Source organism: Oncorhynchus kisutch, linkage group LG13 (assembly GCF_002021735.2).
Source record: "Oncorhynchus kisutch isolate 150728-3 linkage group LG13, Okis_V2, whole genome shotgun sequence".
Lineage (NCBI taxonomy): Eukaryota > Metazoa > Chordata > Actinopteri > Salmoniformes > Salmonidae > Oncorhynchus > Oncorhynchus kisutch.
In genome coordinates, this window is record NC_034186.2 from 24,710,496 (window position 1) to 24,731,144 (window position 20,649).

Genomic DNA, 20,649 nt, shown 5'->3' on the forward strand with positions numbered 1-20,649 from the left:
CTATGACTTGAGTGACTGGAGTCTTTACAATATTTTGGGCCTTCCTCTGACACCACCTAGTATAAAGGTCCTGGATGGCAGGAAGCTTGGCATCAGTGATGTACTGGGCTGTAAGCACTACCCTCTGTAACGCATTATGGTCGGATGCCGAGCAGTTTCCATACCAGGCAGTGATGCAACCAGTGATGCAACCAGGATGCTCTCGATGGAGCAGCTGTAGAACTTATTGAGGATCTGGGGCACCCATGCCAAGTCTCCTGACTTGGACCATGATAGTTTGTTGGTGATCGATGTGAATGGGGGCATGTTCGGCCCTCCCTTTCCCTGTAGTCCATGATCATCTCCTTAGTCTTGCTCATGTTGAGGGAGAGGTTGTTGTCCTGGCACCACACTGCCAGGTTTCTGACCTCCTACCTATAGGCTGTGTCATCGTTGTCGGTGATCAGGCGTACTACTGAGGTGTCGTCAGCAAACGTAATGATGGTGTTGGAATCATGCTTGGCCACTTCTTGGCTACCGACGTGAGTGCTACGGGGCGGTAGTCATTTAGGCAGGTTACCTTCGCTTTCTTAGGCACAGGGACTGTGGTGGTCTGCTTGAAACATGTAGGTATTACAGACTATGTCAGGGAGAGGTTGAAAATGTCAATGAAGACACTTTCCAGTTGGTCTGCGCATGCTCTGAGTACACGTCCTGGTAATCTGTCTGGCCCCTCGGCTTTGTGAATGCTGACCTGTTTAAAGGTCTTGCTCACATCGGCTATGGAGCGCGTGATCACACAATCGTCCAGAATAGCTGGTGTTCTCATGCATGCTTCAGTGTTGCTTGCCTCGAAGCGAGCACAAAATACATTTATAGCCCATCTGGTAGGCTTGCATCACTGGGCAGCTCGCGGCTGCTTTTCCTTTTGTAGTCCGTAATAGTTTGCAAGCCCTGCCACATCTGATGAGTGTCAGAGCCAGTGTAGTAGGATTCAGTCTTAATTCTGTATGGACGCTTTGCCTGTTTGACTGTTCGTCGGAGGGCATAGCAGGATTTCTTATAAGTGTCTGGATTAGTGTCACTTCTTGAAAGTGTCAGATCTAGGCTTTTAACTCGGTGTGGATGTTGCCTGGAATCCATGGCTTCTGGTTGGGATATGTACGTACGATCACTGGGGGATGACGTTGTCGATGCACATATTGATGAAGCCTGAGGTGATATACTCCTCAATGCCATTGGATGAATCCCGAAACATTCCAGTCTGTGCTAGCAAAACAGTCCTGTAGCATTGTCTGACCATTTCAGTATTGAGTGAGTCACTGGTACTTCCTCCTTTAGTGATCATCGATTAAAGATTTTGTAATAGTAAAATGTTTTTTTTTTAAATTGAGTAGATAATCATATAAAAAGTAATGTGTATATTGTATTGTGAAAGGCAATTACTTTATATGAACATATGTTGCAATGTGAAACATGTATTTCTAGATGAAACACTGATTAGTGACTATGATTTTTTGTGTTGTACTTTTAGTCGATTGAAAATGAGCTTACAGTTTTGAAACAACTGCCTTTTTGATTATCTGTTTGGAAATTTGTACTAAGAGTTGTAAAAATGTACCACATACTTGTGAAAATTGCACCAATGTGATTTAATAAAAACTAAAGAATATAGTTTGATAACAGCTGATTGCTGAACACTGTAAATGCATATGTTCACCTCATAAATGTATAAATTTGACAAACATTTTAAAAAACAAATCACATATCGATGTGGCTATAAATATTAAATCATCATTCTCCATCAGTCAGGTGGCTTCAATAGGACAAAGTGAAATTAGTCACAATGTGCTAACATTTGGAATTATATTGTTCTGTTCAATGCACTGCAGAAGTACCTAGGTTGTATATACAGTAACAATATATTCCGCTCATCTGAATTTCATTGATACACTCTAAACTGATGAATTTCAAGCAGAGAGACAGGCGATACTGTATCAGATTACAAGTCACGGAGAAAATGTGATCTTGTATAATGTTGCATGGGGCAGAAGTGGCATACAACACGTAGCCAACTGCTTTACAATACCTTTATTTCTTATTTCTGATGATTTGGCTAACATACAGTTGAAGTCGGAATTTTACATACATTTAGGTTGAAAACTCATTTTTCAAGCACTCCACAAAATTCTTTTTAACAAACTAGTTTTGGGAAGTCGTTTAGGGAATCTACTTTGTGCATGACACACGCCATTTTTCCAACAATTGTTTACAGACAATTCCAGTGGGTCAGAAATGTACATACACTAAGTTGACTGTGCCTTTAAACAGCTTGGAAAATGCAGAAAATTATGCCATGGCTTTAGAAGCTTCTGATAGGCTAATTGACATCATTTGAGTCAATTGAAAGTGGACCTTTGAAGGTAGGCCTTGAAATACATCCAATCTCAGTGCCTCTTTGCGTGACATCATGGGAAAATTATAATAAATCAGCCAAGACCTCAGAAAAAAAATTGTAGACCTCCACAAGTCTGGTTCATCCTTGGGAGCAATTTACAAATGCCTGAAGGTACCACATTCATCTGAACAAACAGTAGTACGCAAGTATAAACATCATGGGACCACGCAGCCGTCATACTGGTCAGGAAGGAGACGCGTTCTGTCTCTTAGAGATGAACGTATTTTGGTGCGAAAAGTGCAAATCAATCCCAGAACAACAGCAAAGGACCTTGTGAAGATGCTAGAGGAAAGAGGTACAAAAGTATCTATATCCACAGTAAAACGAGTCCTATATCGACATAACCTGAAATGCCACTCAGCAAGGAAGAAGCCACTGCTCAAAAAACTCCATAAAAAAGCCAGACTACGGTTTGTAACTGCACATGGGGACAAAGATCTTACTTTTTGGAGAAATGTCCTCTGGTCTGAGGAAACAAAAATAGAACTGTTTGGCCATAATGACCATTGTTTGGAGGAAAAAGGGGGAGGCTTGCAAGCCGAAGAACACCATCCCAACCGTGAAGCACGGGGGTGGCAGCATCATGTTGTGGGGGTACTTTGCTGCAGGAGGGACTGGTGCACTTCACAAAATAGATGGCATCGTGAGGGAGAAAAATTATGTGGATATATTGAAGCAACATCTCAAGACATTAGTCACGAAGTTAAAGCTTGGTCACAAATGGGTCTTTCAAATGGACAATGACCCCAAGCATACTTCCAAAGTTGGCTTAAGGACAACAAAGTCAAGGTATTGGAGTGGCCATCACAAAGCACTGACCTCAATCCTATAGAACATTTGTGGGCAGAACTGAAAAAGTGTGTGCTAGCAAGGAGGCCTACAAACCTGACTGTTACTCCAGCACTGTCAGGAGGAATGGGCCAAAATTCACCCAATTTATTGTGGGAATCTTGTGGAAGGCTACCCTAAATGTTTGACCCAAGTTAAACAATTTAAAAGCAATGCTACCAAATACCAATTGAGTGTATGTAAACTTCTGACCCACTGGGAATGTGATGAAATAAATAAAAGCTTAAATAAATAATTATCTACTATTATTCTGACATTTCACATTCTTAAAAGAAGGTAGTGACCCTGACTGATCTAAGACAGGATTAAATGTCAGGAATTGAGTTTAAATGTATTTGGCTAAGGTGTATGTAAACTTCCGACTTCAACTGTATGTACTATATAAAGATACAACATGCTCACAACCTGCCATTGGATACATATTATAAAGAAATTGTGCATGTCAAGTAAATACTGTATAGAAAATAATATTTACCATCTATTTCTATTCATGACTTTAAAAATTACAGTTTTGAAATGTCTACCTTGAATTTTTAGCTATTAGATTGAGCCTATCATTCCTTATCTGATGAATTGGTGACAAATATTTCTCAGCAAAACTGATTTTGCATGAAAATACTTGGGTGAAAGATGTTTGAAACCCCAATAAATGCTCAAAGGTTCTGAACATAAGAGAAGAGGCATTACAAGTGTTATACATTTATAGAGTGTTGTACTTAGAGCTTTGAAAATATACCACTTACATCTGAAAAATGTACCAAAATGATTGAACAAAAAAAATGTTAAAAACATATTTGATAATGGCGCTATCTGGTGGTTGTCAAAAGAACATCTCAGAAAACATAGTCCTCTCTTCAGCACCAAGCCCATTCCAAGGAAATGGTACAGTTCCCTCATTTAGAAGTTGTGTACATTTGTTTAAGATTATTATCATAGTGTTGAAAACCATACAAAATAAAGTGTTTGTTTGTTCTCAGCTATTGGGTCAGGTTCTGAGTGCTTGTTTGTTTTTTTCTCTCAATTCCTTCAGGGAAACAGCACATTTGAGCAGGGGCCACAGAATATCCTAAAGCAGACAGAACTTTGTGTCATGATGGTAGTTAGTAATAATAGCGTAGGACTACTGGACCTATGTTCATTATTATTTTTTACTTATTTAACCAGGCGAGTCAGTTGAGAGCACATTCTTATTTACAATGACTATGTAGGCCTATACAGTAAATCTCCCACATCCAGCATGCTGCAAAATCTTTAGTAAAACAGTAGCCTAAATACAGTTTATTTGTCAGCTTGCAAACCTGCAAACTGAATTTGCACTGAACTATGCCCCAGAGAGCTATCATTAATGGAATGTGAGGTCAATAGTGAGAACACAATAAAGACTATAGTTCAAGTACTGTGCCAGATTTCATGTTCTTCCTGTACTTTATACTATTATCAATGGGATACATTTCAGTGTAGGCTATGATATGGTGATAACAATTGCTAAAACAAAAAGTCCATAATTTCCAAACAACCAGGTCAGGTCATGTCTGAAGACCCAAAATAAATATGAAGTTCTGTAGTAGGCTAATATTGTCTTAATGGCTTTGTTATTTCTGTGGATTGTGTGGGTGTACAGCTGAGCTGAACAATAGTCCTGGTCCATTTCGATTATACAGTATGTCTTTCCTTGTTCCACCCTTAATTGTTCAGAATCTAACAAACGGATAGTCCAAAAATATTGAAAGCTCGTGCCCAACTTTTAAAGGGACGTTCTGTTTGACGTAAATCCTGTTGTGAAAACGCACAACCCAGTGATACGACACACCAGCTGCCAAGCATCTATTTTCCCGCGCACAGTAAAGGTTGGTTGACTCGTGAGTTTGACCTAATTGGCACTCTGCCAACTCAGTGAGCGCTCATGGAGGCCAAAGATTTGGAACGTTTGTATAACAGGAATTCAGAGAGCGCGTGCGTAGCCACAAACCATTCTTAAAAAGATTCACATGAAACGAACATAGTAGCCAACATGTTGTTTACACCATCTAATATCAAAATAAGGATTGTGTTTGCTGTCATTGTTTTATGATAAGAATATATACAACTAAAAGCACATTTCTATAATGAACAAAAATATAAATGGAAAATGCAACAATTTCAAAGATTTTACTCAGATGATCCAGCAGGTGAAGAAGCTGGATGTGGAGTTCCTGGGCCTGGCGTGGGTACATGTGGTCTGCGGTTGTGAGGCTGGTTGGATATACAGCCAAATTATCGAAAATTACGTTGGAGGCGGTTTATAGTAGATAAATTGACATTAAATTCTCTGGCAACAGCTATATTGGACATTCCTGCCATCATCATGCCAATTGTATGCTCCATCAAAACTTGAGACTGTGGCATTGTGTTGTGTGACAAAACAGCACGTTTTAGAGTTGCCTTTTATTGTCCCCAGCACAAGGTGCACCGGTGTAATGATCATGCTGCTTAATCAGCTTCTTGATATACCACACCTGTCAGGTGGATGGATTATATTGGAAAATGAGAAATGCTCACTAACAGGCATGTAAACAAACAAACAAACAAACATTTTAGAGAAATAAGCTTTTTGTGTGTGTGTGTGGAACATTTCTGTAATCTTTTATTTCAGCTCATGAAACATGGGACCAACACTTTGCATGTTGTGTTTATATTTTTGTTCAGTATACATAGGCCTACATGAAGAAAACGTTTGTAGGGTAGGCTATTATGAGAAAAAGTGTTAAGTAGCAACAAATGATAGGCTATGCGCTGCGTTCATATGCTTGTCGTAGCTTCCTATTTCCTACCTGTGATGTCGGAAATACGACTTCGTTTTATTCATGTACTTTTTGGTCGGAACAATTCTTCAACCTATAATAAGACTTTAGCTATCTTGATAAGGTTGATAAGTTAATTATAAGCAACGTTAGCTAGCCTATCTAGCTTTCTTAACAATGACAATATCTGTAGTTGTTTAAAACGGATTTGTTATAATCTTTTATTCCCCACTTTAAACTTATTCAGACTTGAAGGGTCTTCCAAGTGAACTTACGAATAGGAACTAGGAACTTCCAATATCTCGGATAATACATAAACACAGCAATAAACCCGTTCTAGATACACAACAACTTTAATAAAATTAAAGGAAATATGAGGAAGATAAAAAAAAAATAGTACTTTACATTATTGCATGGAAGAAACAAAAATGTGTTTGGCTGTGTGATGGTAACCCTTTTAGTTTACAGATAATGAACCACTAATATAAACTATGAAACATAATAAATCATTGAATATATATGATTTATATAAAACATCTGGTTTTGTATTTAATATTCCTATAAAATACTAAATGAGCCATTTATCCATGTTGACTTTAAAGTTTATAATTCCGTATATATGCCTATACGCAGAACACTTTTTTAAGTGCCTCGAAAATGTATAGGCTACTTCTTTCCAAAAATATAATAATTCAACAACAAAACTATTATGGTTATGGTTGTTGTGCTAGGATAGATGCTTTGTGTTATTATCTAACCGAAACATAATTCACTCAAACGTTTTACAATATTTGCAAGATATGGATGAGTTTATTGTGCCAAATTGAATACTCAGTAAAATGCGCATGCGCGTCAGGAGACCGCGGTAGGCCCTGCTGTTTATCCAACTCCAGTTCAACCCAGCGCAGAAAAACAAGGAGCAGGAAAATCCCGATGAACAGAGAAGGTAAGAATTACATTTTTACCGACAAAATCTACAATAATTTGGAAACGCGCCTGTTTATAGTGCGGACGCAATCATATTGAAGAGGAGTCAACGGAGATGTTTTCTTGTTGTTGCTATGTTTGCTTGATTCAGAAGGCCTGGTGACCCACATTCATAATCCAGGCTACAAATACCGGGGAGTGAGCAGCAGAACGCCGCAGATGTTTTTGAGGTTTAAATATTCCCCGGGTTTCGTATGTTTACAATCTTCTGTAATATTGTTGCTATATCTATCGCATAATGTGTTAACTTTGTTTCTATATTTAACCTGGTTGCTCGCAGTGACCCCTGTTTTGGAGTGATGAAACGCGCAGTTGGTTTCGGGTGCGCGTTTGGAATGACAGAACAGTTGCGTCTGTTTCACAGTAATTTCTAGCGATGTTCATTTTGGGGTTGAACGCTGCGGTTGTGCAGCGAAGGTGCCATTAGCTGTGGATGCGATTGTTAGGTTTTTACTGTGCAATCGGATGCTTTCTCATGGATTTGGGCTCTCCCGTGTGAAACAAGTCCAAGTTATCCAGAACATTTTCACCTAGGTTCCGCGGACGCAACCTGTAAACGTAGCGAGCGGGTTGATTCAGTGAGAAATTCAAATCAATATTATGCAGAGGAAATCCGTTGGCTATAACGGGATGAACATTTAGCATGAGCTTGAATGGGTTTGTCAGTGATCAGATATACTGCCAATGGGCATAATGGACACTGTAATCAAGAATGAGCTACAGTTACAATTCGAACCTCGGATTTTGGCTCATAGAATGAGGGAGAGCATTGTGCGCCAGTAAACTAAATAGCTGCAGTTTGCAACATTTTGAGAAAAATACACAATGTAGGCTATGGGTAAAAAAATGCAGACCACTTATAGTTGTACGCAGATAGTGGCTCTTGTAAGCAACATTTTTAGCATATATACTGAACACAAATATAAATCCAACATGCAACAATTTCAAATATTTTACTGAGTTACACATCATATAATGAAATCAGTCATTTGAAATAAATTAACCAGGCCCTAATCTATGGATTTCACATGACTGGGCAGGGGTGCAGCCCACCCACTGGGGAGCCAGGCCCAGCAAATCAGAATGAGTTTCCCCCACAAAATGGCTTTATTACAGACAGAAATACTCCTCAGTGTATGGTAGAGAAATTAACTCTGAATTCTCTGGCAACAGCTCTGGTGGACATTCCTGTAGTCAAGCATGCCAATTGCACGCTGACCTCAACTTGTGTGACAAAACTGCACATTTTAGAGTTGCCTTTTATGGTCCCCAGCACAAGGTGCACTTGTGTAATGATCATGCTGGTTAATCAGCTTCTTGATATGCCACACCTGTCAGGTGGATGGATTATCTTGGCAAAGTAGCAATGCTCAAATTGGTGGAGATTTTGAGAGAAATTTGGAACATTTCTGGTATTAAAAAAAAAAAATTTCAGCTCATGAAACCAACACTATGTGTTGAGTTTATATTTTTGTTCAGTGTATATGGCTTTTGACTAGGCTACAATGTATTCCACTGGTAAAAGTCTAAATGGCTTTAGTTCTAGTAACCAAATCAGTTGAGTAACCTATCTGACCATCTTCATTCTGTTATTGTACTGCCTTGATGTAGGCTACAAATGTTGTTTATTTATGCACGGAATGCCTGACAAATGCAATTTGGGTTCACTGGCTCCTGTGATGCTCAGTAGTGTTGGACAGCCTTGAAAAAATATCGCTATGTTTCTTAATCAGCTGTAAAACAAGTAATTCCATGGTAGGTAACAGTAATACAAGATTTTTCACTTTAAAATGTATGTTAAACAAAAACCAATGATTGCAAAGTTAAACAAACCATACAACTCTCTACACAATTTTAGTAACAGAGTGATGCACTGTTTGTGCAGTCATTGTTACTAAACTTTGCACCTGCACTCTGTTACCGTGGAATTGCCCAGTATCACCTAACAATGGCCAATGTTTGCCTAGTCCAGGATGGATACGTCATCTGTTATTGATATGTTGCCCTCTGACTTATGCCGATCCAATATCTGCACTGACGGATGCAGCGTGTAACCAATGCTGAAACATCCATTTAACCATGCAAATGGAATAACAAGTTGTTCAGTGGCTCAATGGTTGAACAAGTTGAGGGCAGGCCATGGTTAGTAATTCCTATTCTGTAATGGAATAAAGATTCTGCACACTCAGGATCAATGCACAAATTTCATTTAAGTATGCTAAGCTTTCAGTCGCAAGACCTTCATCAGAGCATACACATTCTTATCATTCTTAATAGTTATCCACTCTGAGCTATCTGTTTTGTTGACAGTACTAGAGATACCTAGTTTGCCCTGCATATAGTGATATCTTTAGTGCTGCGTCTGTGTGACTTGTCTGAGTGACCTTAGTGTTGTTGTTTGTGTTTAGGAGTTTGTGGCGAAGTTGTCTTTGAGTACTGCACAGAGCATGGCCTTTATGGCCCTTGGCAGCTCTCTTCCCTCAAACCATCATTGGGTGCCACGTCACAGCTCTCACACAATATTGGGCAGGAAGCCATAACCTGCTGCACAGTAGCCTGTTGTCTGAATTCTAGAAACTGCACAGTGACTTTTGGTTTGACTGTGGCCAGGTTAGGTGTGTCGGTTTATTTCTTAGCCTAAACCTTGTATTCTTAGAAACTGCACAGTAAGGAAATATGTTTGAGGCGATGTGTATTTGACACCTAGACTCCGGCATACAATATTAGCTGCCCTCAGTTGGAGTGACGTATGGTGTTGTTCATTTGATGCTAAGATAAAATCAAATCAAAGTCTATTTGTCACGTGTGCCAAATATAGCAGGTGTAGTAGACCTTACAGTGAATGCTTGCTTACAGGCTCTAACCAACAGTGCAATAAAACATTTTTTTAAAGGTATTAGGTGAACAATAGGTAAGTAAAACATAAAAACAGTAAAAAGACAGTGAAAAATAACAGTAGCGAGGCAATATACAGTAGTGAGGCTACATACAGGCACTGGTTAGTTGGGCTGATTGAGGTAGTATGTACATGTAGATATGGTTAAAGTGACTGCATATATGATAAACGGATAGTAGCAGTAGCATGAAAGAGGGGGTGGGTGGCGGGACACAATGCAGAAAGCCTGGTTAGCTAATGTGCGGGGGCACTTGTTGGTCGGGGCTAATTGAGGTAGTATGTACATGAATGTATTGTTAAAGTGACTAGGCATATATGATAAACGGAGTAGCAGCAGCGTAAAATAGGGGTTTGGGGGGGAACACAATGCAAATAGTCCGGGTAGCCATTTGATTACCTGTTCAGGAGTCTTATGGTTTGGGGGTAAAAGCTGTTGAGAAGTCTTTTGGTCCTAGACTTGGCACTCCGGTACCGCTTGACATGTGGTAGTAGAGAGAACAGTCTATGGTCGTCTTTGATAATTGTTAGGGCCTTCCTCTGACACCGCCTGGTGTAGATGTCCTGGATGGCAGACAGCTTAGCCCCAGTGATGTACTGGGCCGTACGCACTACCCTCTGTAGTGCCTTGCGGTCGGAGGCCGAGCAGTTGCCGTACTAGGCAGTGATGCAACCAGTCCCATTGATTTGAAGGTGGGGTGAATTAGCTGGCTAGTTGATTGCCAGTCGTTTGCTTTTACAGAAGCACAACACAACAGCCTAGGGATCTCTAAGCTGAACCTGACAGCACTGCAGCAGGGAATGGCGGCTCAGATCGTATGCCCACCGACTACAGTTGCATTACAGTCTGATAGTATTATGTCCTTACGGCTTTTGATCTTGGAGCGTGTTATTAGTTCTTCACTTCAAAATACCTTTGACAGTCTTAATCAATTGCAGTGTTAAAGAATCGATCCAAACTTTGTGAAATGTGTACAAAATAAGCTGTGGAGTTCAGGAATCGATCCATGATGTGGGGGTGTGATGAATTCTCTGTTGGAAATAATGAATGAGGAAACACACAAACAGAATGCCCTTTTTTAAGGTGGCAGAGTGAGGAGAGATCGAAACAGGCATGTGGTAGAACGGCTGTAAGACCACATCCCTTGTGTAGCTACTCTGAACTTACCCTCATTTTCATTATGATCTTCCAGTAGAATGGAGGCTAATATGCAAATCCAGCTCGTTCCAATAAGCCTACTTGACACTTCTGTTCCCTTTTTAGGTATAGAGGTGGTCTTTTCCAGTAATGTATCTAGGTCTAACTCAGTGTAGGACACCACCTCTCTTCTTGGGATGTATGTCAACCGTTTGATGCGAACTGACCACTCTGTGACATGATGTTCAGGAAGAAATGGACGCAGATTGCTTTTTCTTCTAGCATAAGCTTGTCTCTGGCATTTGTACGCTATTGTGGTGCTGCCTGAAATTACAGTCTTTGTTATAGCAGAGCACCAAAGCTTTCATCACCGACAACAATATGTCACGTCTTTGACCATCGTCTGAAATAGCAAACCTTTAGCCACATTTTTTATTTAATGAGCATCTTATTGGAAAGGATAAATTGGCCTTTTGTTTTAACGCACAACACATCCATTTAATCCTTTGGTGTCGAAGTTCATTGCTCTTATATAGCATTGACTTCATCTTCAAATTGTCGGGTTTAATGTATTTTTCTCTTATATATTCCTTGTATATTGCTAGAAGTTTCAGGGTAGGTAAACTTTAGTCTAGCACTACCTAGGTCAGACATAAATGTCAGTGGTGACTCAGACCAGACTGTGGATATTCTGTGTAGAATGTGATCTCCACTCAAGTGGTGCCCTCCTCTACAGTGGTAATGGGGGTCAGACTGGCTCTGTCTTTGTGAAAATTGGATGGAAACAGGGATTGGTTTGCTTTCATCAGAATGTAGCCTAATTTCCTTGCTTTATTATAGCACTGGAATTGATTGTGTGTGTTTCTGACTGGTGTGTGACTTCTGTGGGAGCTTCAGGATGACCCAGATGTTTTAGTTGTGATTCATCTCTAATCAAAACCTCTGGGAGTAGCAGAGCAGGCAGGACGGCTCTCTGGGCTGACGGTTCTAGAACAGAACCATCAGCACTGCGTTTCTCTCACATGGCACCACCTTGTCCTCTGAAAATATACACAGTCCACCACAGCCAACCCCAATGAAACCCAAATCTACACCATAACACCATCCTCGGTCCAACAGCTTATTGGATTAATATAAACCAAAACTGCAGACTTAAGAGCAAGAAAGAATGTGATGGGTAGTATCCAATTCCCTCTGGGTCTCTGCCTGCTAAAGACTGCATTCTGGCACGATACATTGTTTGTTTCTTTGGCTGGTCACAAGGACATTTGAGAAGCTTCAGGAGGGTCACGTCACAAGAATGTCAGGTAACAACTGTTTCATATTCCTACCATGTAGACTATCCCAAACCACAGGGCAATCTTGATATAATTTGAGCATGATTATCATTGGCCTTTGTTTTTCTATTTTCCATGTGGACATTTTGAACAAGGCGGATGTGCAGAGATGCCTTACAAGACATCTCTTAAAGTGAAGGAAGTAAGGAGATGAGGAAAAAGACTGCGTGGATTTTGAGGAATGTACAGTCTGTATGCAAGGTTTCCATTTAGACTGGCACCATTGGTGTGACAGTCTGAATAATTTCTGCATAAACGCTGTGACCAATTTAGGTTATGTGTATATGTAATTTAGATTGAATGATCTAGCTATGTGGCAGCCTATTGGGGGATGGGTTTCTCAATGCTGGTCTTTGGGTTTGCCGAAGTAAAGTAGTTGGTAAAATGTGTCCAGGTAATAAGTAAAAAATTGTGTTTTGGAATCATGGGCTGATTTTTAAAACAACAAAAATATATACAAAAATAATGATCGCCTGACAATTTTTTTTTAACCTTTATTTAACCAGGCAAGTCAGTTAAGAACATATTCTTATTTTCAATGACAGCCTGGGAACAGTGGGTTAACTGCGGTTATTAGTCCAACGCTCTAACCACTAGGCTACGCTGCCGCCTGACTATCATGGAATAAATAGGTAAAAGATCTATTGAATACGGCTTCTGATGTTGTGATTGTCTACTGTTGTACTTGTTTTTGTTTGTGTTGTTGGTCTATTGCTATGATGTAGGCTAGTCTTAGAAAGCTTGAACATACTGAGGGCTCCTTGATGACTTTGCCAGAGCAGTCTGTCTGTATCTTGTATCTCCAGAGAGCACACTCTTCCTCATTCAGCAGTCTAACTGTGGGAATTTCCCCTATAGCCAATGATCTCACTGTCTGGGCTACAGCAGACAGACAACCACTGAACTGATGTCTCCTTCCACCCTCCCTCCATTCAGCCCCATGACTGAGTTTGATGATATGAACATTAGGCCTAATGGAGTTGATCTCAGCAGGAATACATTGTTGCTGGGCTGTAGTTGGTCATCTGTAGGGTAAATTCCAACCTTTTGGGATGTATGTGGCAAACGGATTTTGGAAGAAAACTCTGCAACAAGTATTGGGATTAAAGGCTCCAAACTGAAGAAAATTGTTCCTTTTGATAAATTGACATCCCTGATCATCATCACCATTGGCTGTGATGCTAGACTATATGCTGCTGTGCACTCCAGTATTTTTATGATGATTAAATTAGAAGTTTAATTGTCGTATGCAGGAAGTGTTTGACAGAGCGTACCACCCTCTGTAGCGCTTTGCGGTCCCTGGCTGTGGAGTTGCCGTACCAGGCTGTGATGCAGCCTGACAGTATGTTCTCGATGGTGCCCCTGTAGAATATGGAGTGCCCTCGGAGACAGTCTACATTTCTTCAGCATCCTGAGGTTGAAGACTCTGTTGTGACTAGTTCACCATGGTGTTGGTGTGGTTTGACCATCTCAGCTCCTCGGAGATGTGTACCCTGAGGAACTTAACGTTTTTGACCGTCTCCGCTGTGATCCCGTTGATGACCAGGAATACGACTTTCCCGAATTGGATCCTTTGTTTGTACCCCCCATGGCAATTGAACGTATCCCAGAGGCTGCTCCAAGACGCCGCCGGCAGAGAAGGGGTATTCGGGGTGGACTTCTAGTCCGACTCAGGAGGCTGGCACACCATCCACCGCTTCCGATTAAATTACTCGCTAATGTTCAGTCTCTGGACAATAAAGTAGACAAGCTCAGGTCGAGGATCTCCTTCCAGAGAGACATCAGGGACTGTAACATACAGAATTATGGCTCCCTCAGGTTATACTGTCCCCGTCCATACAGCCACCTGAGTTCTCAGTTCATCGCGCAGACAGGAATAAAGAACTCTCTGGGAAGAAAGGAGGGGGTGTATGTTTCATGATTAACTACTCATGGTTTGATTGTGATAACATATAGAAACTCAAGTCCTTTTGTTCACCCAACCTAGAATACCTCGCAATCAAATGCCGACCGTATTACCTTCCAAGAGAATACTCTTCAGTTATAGTCACAGCCGTGTATATTCCCCCTCAAGCCGAAACCACGACGACCCTCAAGGAACTACACTTTACTTTATGCAAACTGGAAACTACATCCTGAGGCTGCATTTACTGGTGCTGGGGATTTTAACAAAGCACATTTTGAGAAAGAACTTCAGTAGTGTTTATCAACACATTGACTGTAGTACTCGCTTAGGAAAAACAGATCACTGCTACTTGCCTTTTCAAGACTCCTACAAGGCCCTCCCCCGCCCTCCCTTTGGCAAATCAGATCATGACACCATTTTGCTCCTGCCTTCCTATAGGCAGAAACTTGAACAGGACGTACCCGTGCTAAGGACTATTCAAGTCTGGTCTGACCAATCGGAATACATGCTTCAAGATTGTTTTCATCATGCGGACTGGGATATGTTCCGGGTAGCTTCAGAGAATAACATTGACGTTTACCTGGACACTGTGACTGAGTTCATCAGGAAGTGTATAGGGATGTTGTTCCCACGGTGTCTATTAAAACCTACCCAAACCGTGGATGGATGGCAGCATTCTCGCAAAACTGAAAGTGCGAACTACCGCATTTAACCATGGCAAGGTGACTGACAATATGGTCGAATACAAACCGTGTAGTTATTCCCTCCGTAAAGCAATCAAACAAGCAAAACGTCAGTACAGAGACGAAGTGTTGCAATTCAACAGCTCAGACACAAGACATATGTGGCAGGGTCTACAGACCATCACAAGATTACAAAGGGGAAAACCAGCCATGTTGCGGACATCAACGTCTTGCTCCTAGACAAGCTAAATGCCTTCGCCCGTTTTGAGGATCACACAGTGCCACCGATGCGGCCCGCTCCCAAGTATTGTGGGCTCTCATTCTCCGTGGCCGACGTGAGTAAGACATTTAAGCGTGTTAACCCTCGCAAGGCATGTTAACCCGGTCCAGACGGCTTCCCAAGCCGAGGCTAGATAAGGATCTGTCGTGTCTTTGGCTATGCCGGATTAAGTGATATGACATGCTATTCTATAAAATCATTTCTTTGTAATTAATATTACCTGACTAAGCTAATCAGGTAAATGTAATTAACTAGAAAGTTGGGGCACCAGAAAATAATGATTATAGAGCTGTTATCATCCAAATAAACTCTTAAAGACCTAGTAATCTTTTACATCAGTAGCAGTCAATATTTAATCCTCACTTTATTCAGTCCCATCTGAAAGTTGTAAATTCTGTAAATTCGAACCCTGGCTAACAAGTTGAATCAGCACTATAAAATTTGGTAGAATTATTTATTTACTAAATAGCTAACTAATCACACAGAATTACATCTACACAGAATGGATCATACATTGATTACAAATTATGTCATAAAGGAAAACGTGCCGAGTGGACGGAACAGATATGACGGCTGGTTACGCAAAGAAAGGGGGTTGGGTTTTGAATGAAAGAGCGGGAAGACTGAGGAACAAAAAGATTTAGTCTCTATCGGGCCGTAGGCAGCGATGCTATTGTAAATACAGTATCTTATGCATTCTAAATAACCGCCCATTTGAAAATGGAAAATGCAATAAATATTTACTCTGAGCTGCGCTTCGGTAGATTGGTCGTAGATAGAAGGCCGGGTTGTCCAGCATGGATCCCTTGTCCTTTGAAGAATGTCTCTGGTGGTTAACTAGATACGTTGTAGTATCGTTGTGTGTGTTAGACTGGATATGTCGTCCGTCCATTCCTAGCCCACGTTTACAGCGGCTGCTGCTAACTCAACGGCTAGGAGGTATCACATCTGGAGTGAATCAGAGTTCAAAGTTAATACCAGGTTGCCATACTTTTAAGCTCGTGTTATATTCTGGCTGGTATAGTCGAAATTCATCCTATTGAATCGTCATCTTCAGGTTGATTGTCATCTTCACGTTGAAATTCGATGCTAATTTTGTTAGGTTCTTGACGTTCAAACAGAGCTCACGCTGAGGTTGGCTTAGTTCTTTAGGTGATCTTTGTCCTGTCAACGTGCGGACCGCAAGTCCTCACGTCCTTGGAACAGAAAGTTACATTTTCGTCAACGGGTTTATATTATGGTGAAAGAAGGGCGTGTTTCATAGTTTACAACCAATGTCTGTTCAATTGGGCGGGGCCTCTAAGTGAGCAGAGTTTCTCTATGACAAACCTTTCTCTCATTTAAGAAGCTAAAATTACATTTAATCTTTTCACAAATAGTTTAATATTTAAACATTTTAAATTGCACAACAATTCCATGTGAATCTGATAACTAGAATGTCTCGACTTTCCAAGATAGTTTGTCATCCTGTCCATTAGTAGTAATGTCTCAGACAACAACTGATCTGAGATCATATTCATTAAGCATATTTTCAACTGGTTGAATTACCGAAATATGGTTCCGTTTCCCACCTTTTGATGTTACCAGACTTTCTTCTTTACAAAGGCTTTACAAGAGTCAACTCTATAAATTAGAGAGAGAGAAAAGGGGAAAGGTATTTATGGGGGTCATAAACCTCCCCCAACAGGCCAACGTCATGACAGATCATATTAACTCCACTTTACCTGACACCCTAGACACACTTAATTTCCCTTACCGACTCAATAGATTCACAGACGATACAATCACCATTGTAATGCACTCTGCCCTATCCCATCTGGACAAGAGGAATAGCTATGTAGGAACGCTGTTCATTCAACACCATAGTGCCCTTCAAGCTCATCATTAAGCTCGGGGGCCCTGGGTCCGAACTCCGCCCTGTGCAACTAGGTCCTGGATTTCCTGACGGGCTGCCCCAGATGGTGATTGTAGGAAACAACACCTCCACTTTGTGATCCTCAACACAGGGGCCCCACAAGGGTGTGTGCTCAGCCCCCTTCTGTACTCGCCTCTTCAACCTCAGGAGGCTGACGAAATTTGTCTTGGCCCTCTGAAACATTTACAGATGTACAATTGAGAGCATCCTGTCAAGCTGTATCACCACCTGGTATGGAAACTGCACAGCCTGCAACCACAGGGCTCACCAAAGTAGAGGTCGACCGATTATGATTTTTCAACGCCAGTACCGATTATTGGAGGACCAAAAAAGCAGATACCGATTAATCGGCTGATTTTAAAATGTATTTTTATTTGTAATAATGACAATTACAACAATATTGAATTAACACTTATTTTAACTTAATATAAAACATCAATAAAATTAATTTAGCCTCAAATAAATTATGAAACAGAATCAGTGTCGGAGATATTGTTGCCATATGTGTGTGCAGTAGGTGAGGTGTTTGTTTACTCTGTTGTCTGATGAGTCATGATAGTGTAGCAGGTGACTGTGAAATCGGAAATGTTTTTGTTAGTCTGTTTGACCCCAGCCAATAAAGACAACCTTTGGACCAGGTGTGTCTGCAGGACTTTTTCACATGCAGAGAAAAACACTCATGTAGGCCAACACTCATGATGCATATGGGGATAGGTAGTGGGCAGTTGGCATGGTATCTTTTAATTTCCTCCTCTCATGTGCTGGCCTGGCAGTGCTCATTCCCCCTCCCTCTTTCTCTCTTTTTTTTATTTTTTTTTAACCCCACTGACCCAGTTGGCTGCAGTGCTGGGCCCTTGGTATGGTTCAGGCCCCTGTGGGACAGTGGCGGGACCCCTGCCAGCCTCTCCCTTCTCCCGCTGCTAGTGGAAACCGCTGCTCTTCTCTAAGACATTCCTGTCTGTGGCCTGTGGGACACATGCAAGCAAAGACTCCTTTTGTGCTGCCCGGGGCTGCGGGTGCATGTTCTTGGGTGGAACACAGCTGGCTGCCCAGCTCTGGGAGGCTTCAGCTGCCCAGCGATGGAGAGACTGGCTGGGGTGGGCAGGGCACTGGGCAGCAGCATGGATATAGGAATAGCTCCAGACCTAGGCTTTAGCCTAAGCCCAGCTACAGTATGGGTCAATGACCATCAGAAGAATCAAGCCTGCTGCTGTTTGTCAGTAACTATACTTACCAAGAAATCCACTATTCTCTGTTTTCTTGGAAATGTCAGCCTACTAATTAGAAGCCATTAACCACAGTGTGCACTGTAGCAGGCACACCCTCTCTTATTGTCTGAACGTGATTTAACAGGGAGAGGTGCAGCCTCTGATCTGATAGCGGGAGAGAAAGAAGGTGTATATGCAAAGTGTGTGTAAATGTGTATTTGGTTGCAGTTCCCAGGAGTGAATGTGTTGATGCTCTTTGGTGGTTTCTGACAGCATTAGATCAATGAGGGATTCTCTGCCACACACTCTGCTGTGTTTGCACAGGCAGCCCAATTCTGATATTTTTTTCCACCAATTGGTCTTTTGACCAATCAGATCATTTCACATCATATCAGAGCTGATCTGATTGGTCAAAAAAACAATTAGTGAAAGAAAAATATCAGAATTGGGCTGCCTGTGTCAACGCAGCCATAGAGCAGAACCTCTAATCCAGTTTATTCTCTGAAGGTTTTAAATGTTGGCGATGCGAGCCGATGGACCTGTTTCAATGGCTATGGCGGACTCATTTTTCCCATCCCTACTGTAAGCTCCCTGCTGCTACTTTTCAAACGTCGACACTCGGGCTATCCTACCCACTCACTAATAAATGGACCACAAATCCTCATTGGTTTCAGGTGTCAGGAATGGTACATACAGGCTTAGGCTCAGTTTAGAGAGGACCCATTCTGTATGCCAAGGTCCATATGATCCAGATCAGATTTTGTTTTGTTTCATCTAGGTATGTTTTTTTTCTTTTCTGTTTTCCTTACCTTAATTGTCTGTATTCCTTCTTTGTTCTGCTCTGTTTACCCTGCTATATTCATTTTAACCCGGTTTTATTTTTACAATGCTTCTAGACCAGAATGGGGGAAGCACTTTCCTTGATGGAAAGAGTTTCTGCTGTATAATGGCAGGGGGGTGGGCATGCTTGGTGATTGAGTCTCTCTCTCTCATATATTAAAAACAGGGGGTTTCTACTGTATAACATAGAAAGCACACGTATGAGGACAGTCTCTTCTCAATAGCATTACAGAACACTCAAACGGTAATGGATGGTTTAGACTGCTTGCGAGCAGCATCCAGTGATTGAGGTAGGTCCTCTCTGTGGTAGTTAGACCATCATAGGGCAGCCTCAGCCAGATATAAAGGGATTCTCTCTCTGCTCTATTATAGAATAGGGGAGGCTCACTCCGTGATGGAGTCTCAACTGTAGAGGAATTCAGCTATGCTATTTTTACCCTGCATGGCGCGGGTGGTTGCTATGGCGTTGCCGATGGGCACCGTCGCTATGAGTGCGTGATGACAAGCGGCACCGAGGATCCACTTCACGCACAGCACATCAGCACAATTTGTGTGTGTAGAAATGGTGAGAAAGTGTTGGTGAGTGAGATTTTGCGAGAAGCGATGTATTTGAGGCTACTGAGAAATGATGAAGGGGCCTCTGTGTGGGAGGTGTAATTGTCTGTTCGGGTGTATATGAGGGAGAAAGATCATTTGCGGCATCAGTGATTTGAGTGGCTGCTTTAAACATTTCTCTTTCCCTTCCACCACTTCATTTTCCATTTCCCTCTTTCTCTTCTCTTCGTAGTTCCTTTGTCTCACTACTGCCCCGGGGAAGCCAGGATGCATTTGGTTACTGTGTGATTAGCTTCCAAATGTTGTAAAATGCCGGTTAGGGACTTGATTGGCTGTTCAGGGCTCATGGTGACATACTCTGCTCACTGGTTGGCTGCTCAGGGTTTTACGGTGACTGAAAGTGCTCTGTTATTGGCTGCATGTGGAGCTGTGAGGAAGTTTAAAGGGGAAGGAGGAAGAAAGTAGGTCATTGTGTCAGCAGGTCAGTGAAGCACTGAGTGCAGTTATACAAGCACAGCTTTTTGCTGCAGCTACCGCTTGTGTTCCTGCTGCTACTGCAACTATTGCTGCTTTAAAGGAAACAGAAATGTTGCTATTAAACCTACTTCCTATCATTCCTTTGCTCTCACATCATGCTTTGTCTGCATGTCTTTTCCCACTGTCAACACTGACTCTTTTCAGTGTTGACAAAGTTTTAGTGATTGGCAGCTTTTAAAACAAGTGTATGAATGAAACAGTGCTCTATGCTTTGGTCTGATTACCCCTCCAAAAGCTGTAGGTGAGATGAGACACCACTCACTTGCTGTGACCCATATTCACCTTATGTAGCCCTGCCCACTTG

The 20,649-nt window shown here is 41.5% G+C and overlaps 1 protein-coding gene across 6 annotated transcripts in view; it reads left to right on the forward strand.

The window, feature by feature from the left end:
- Positions 1-6,902: 6,902 nt before the first annotated feature.
- LOC109902721 (circadian locomoter output cycles protein kaput) overlaps positions 6,903-20,649 on the forward strand; it is a 48,417-nt gene continuing 34,670 nt past the window's right edge. For all 6 annotated transcript variants that reach the window (XM_031785812.1, XM_031785813.1, XM_031785809.1 and 3 more), the window contains exon 1: positions 6,903-7,012. The gene's annotated coding sequence lies outside the window, so the exon portion shown is untranslated. The remainder of the gene's footprint in view (positions 7,013-20,649) is intronic.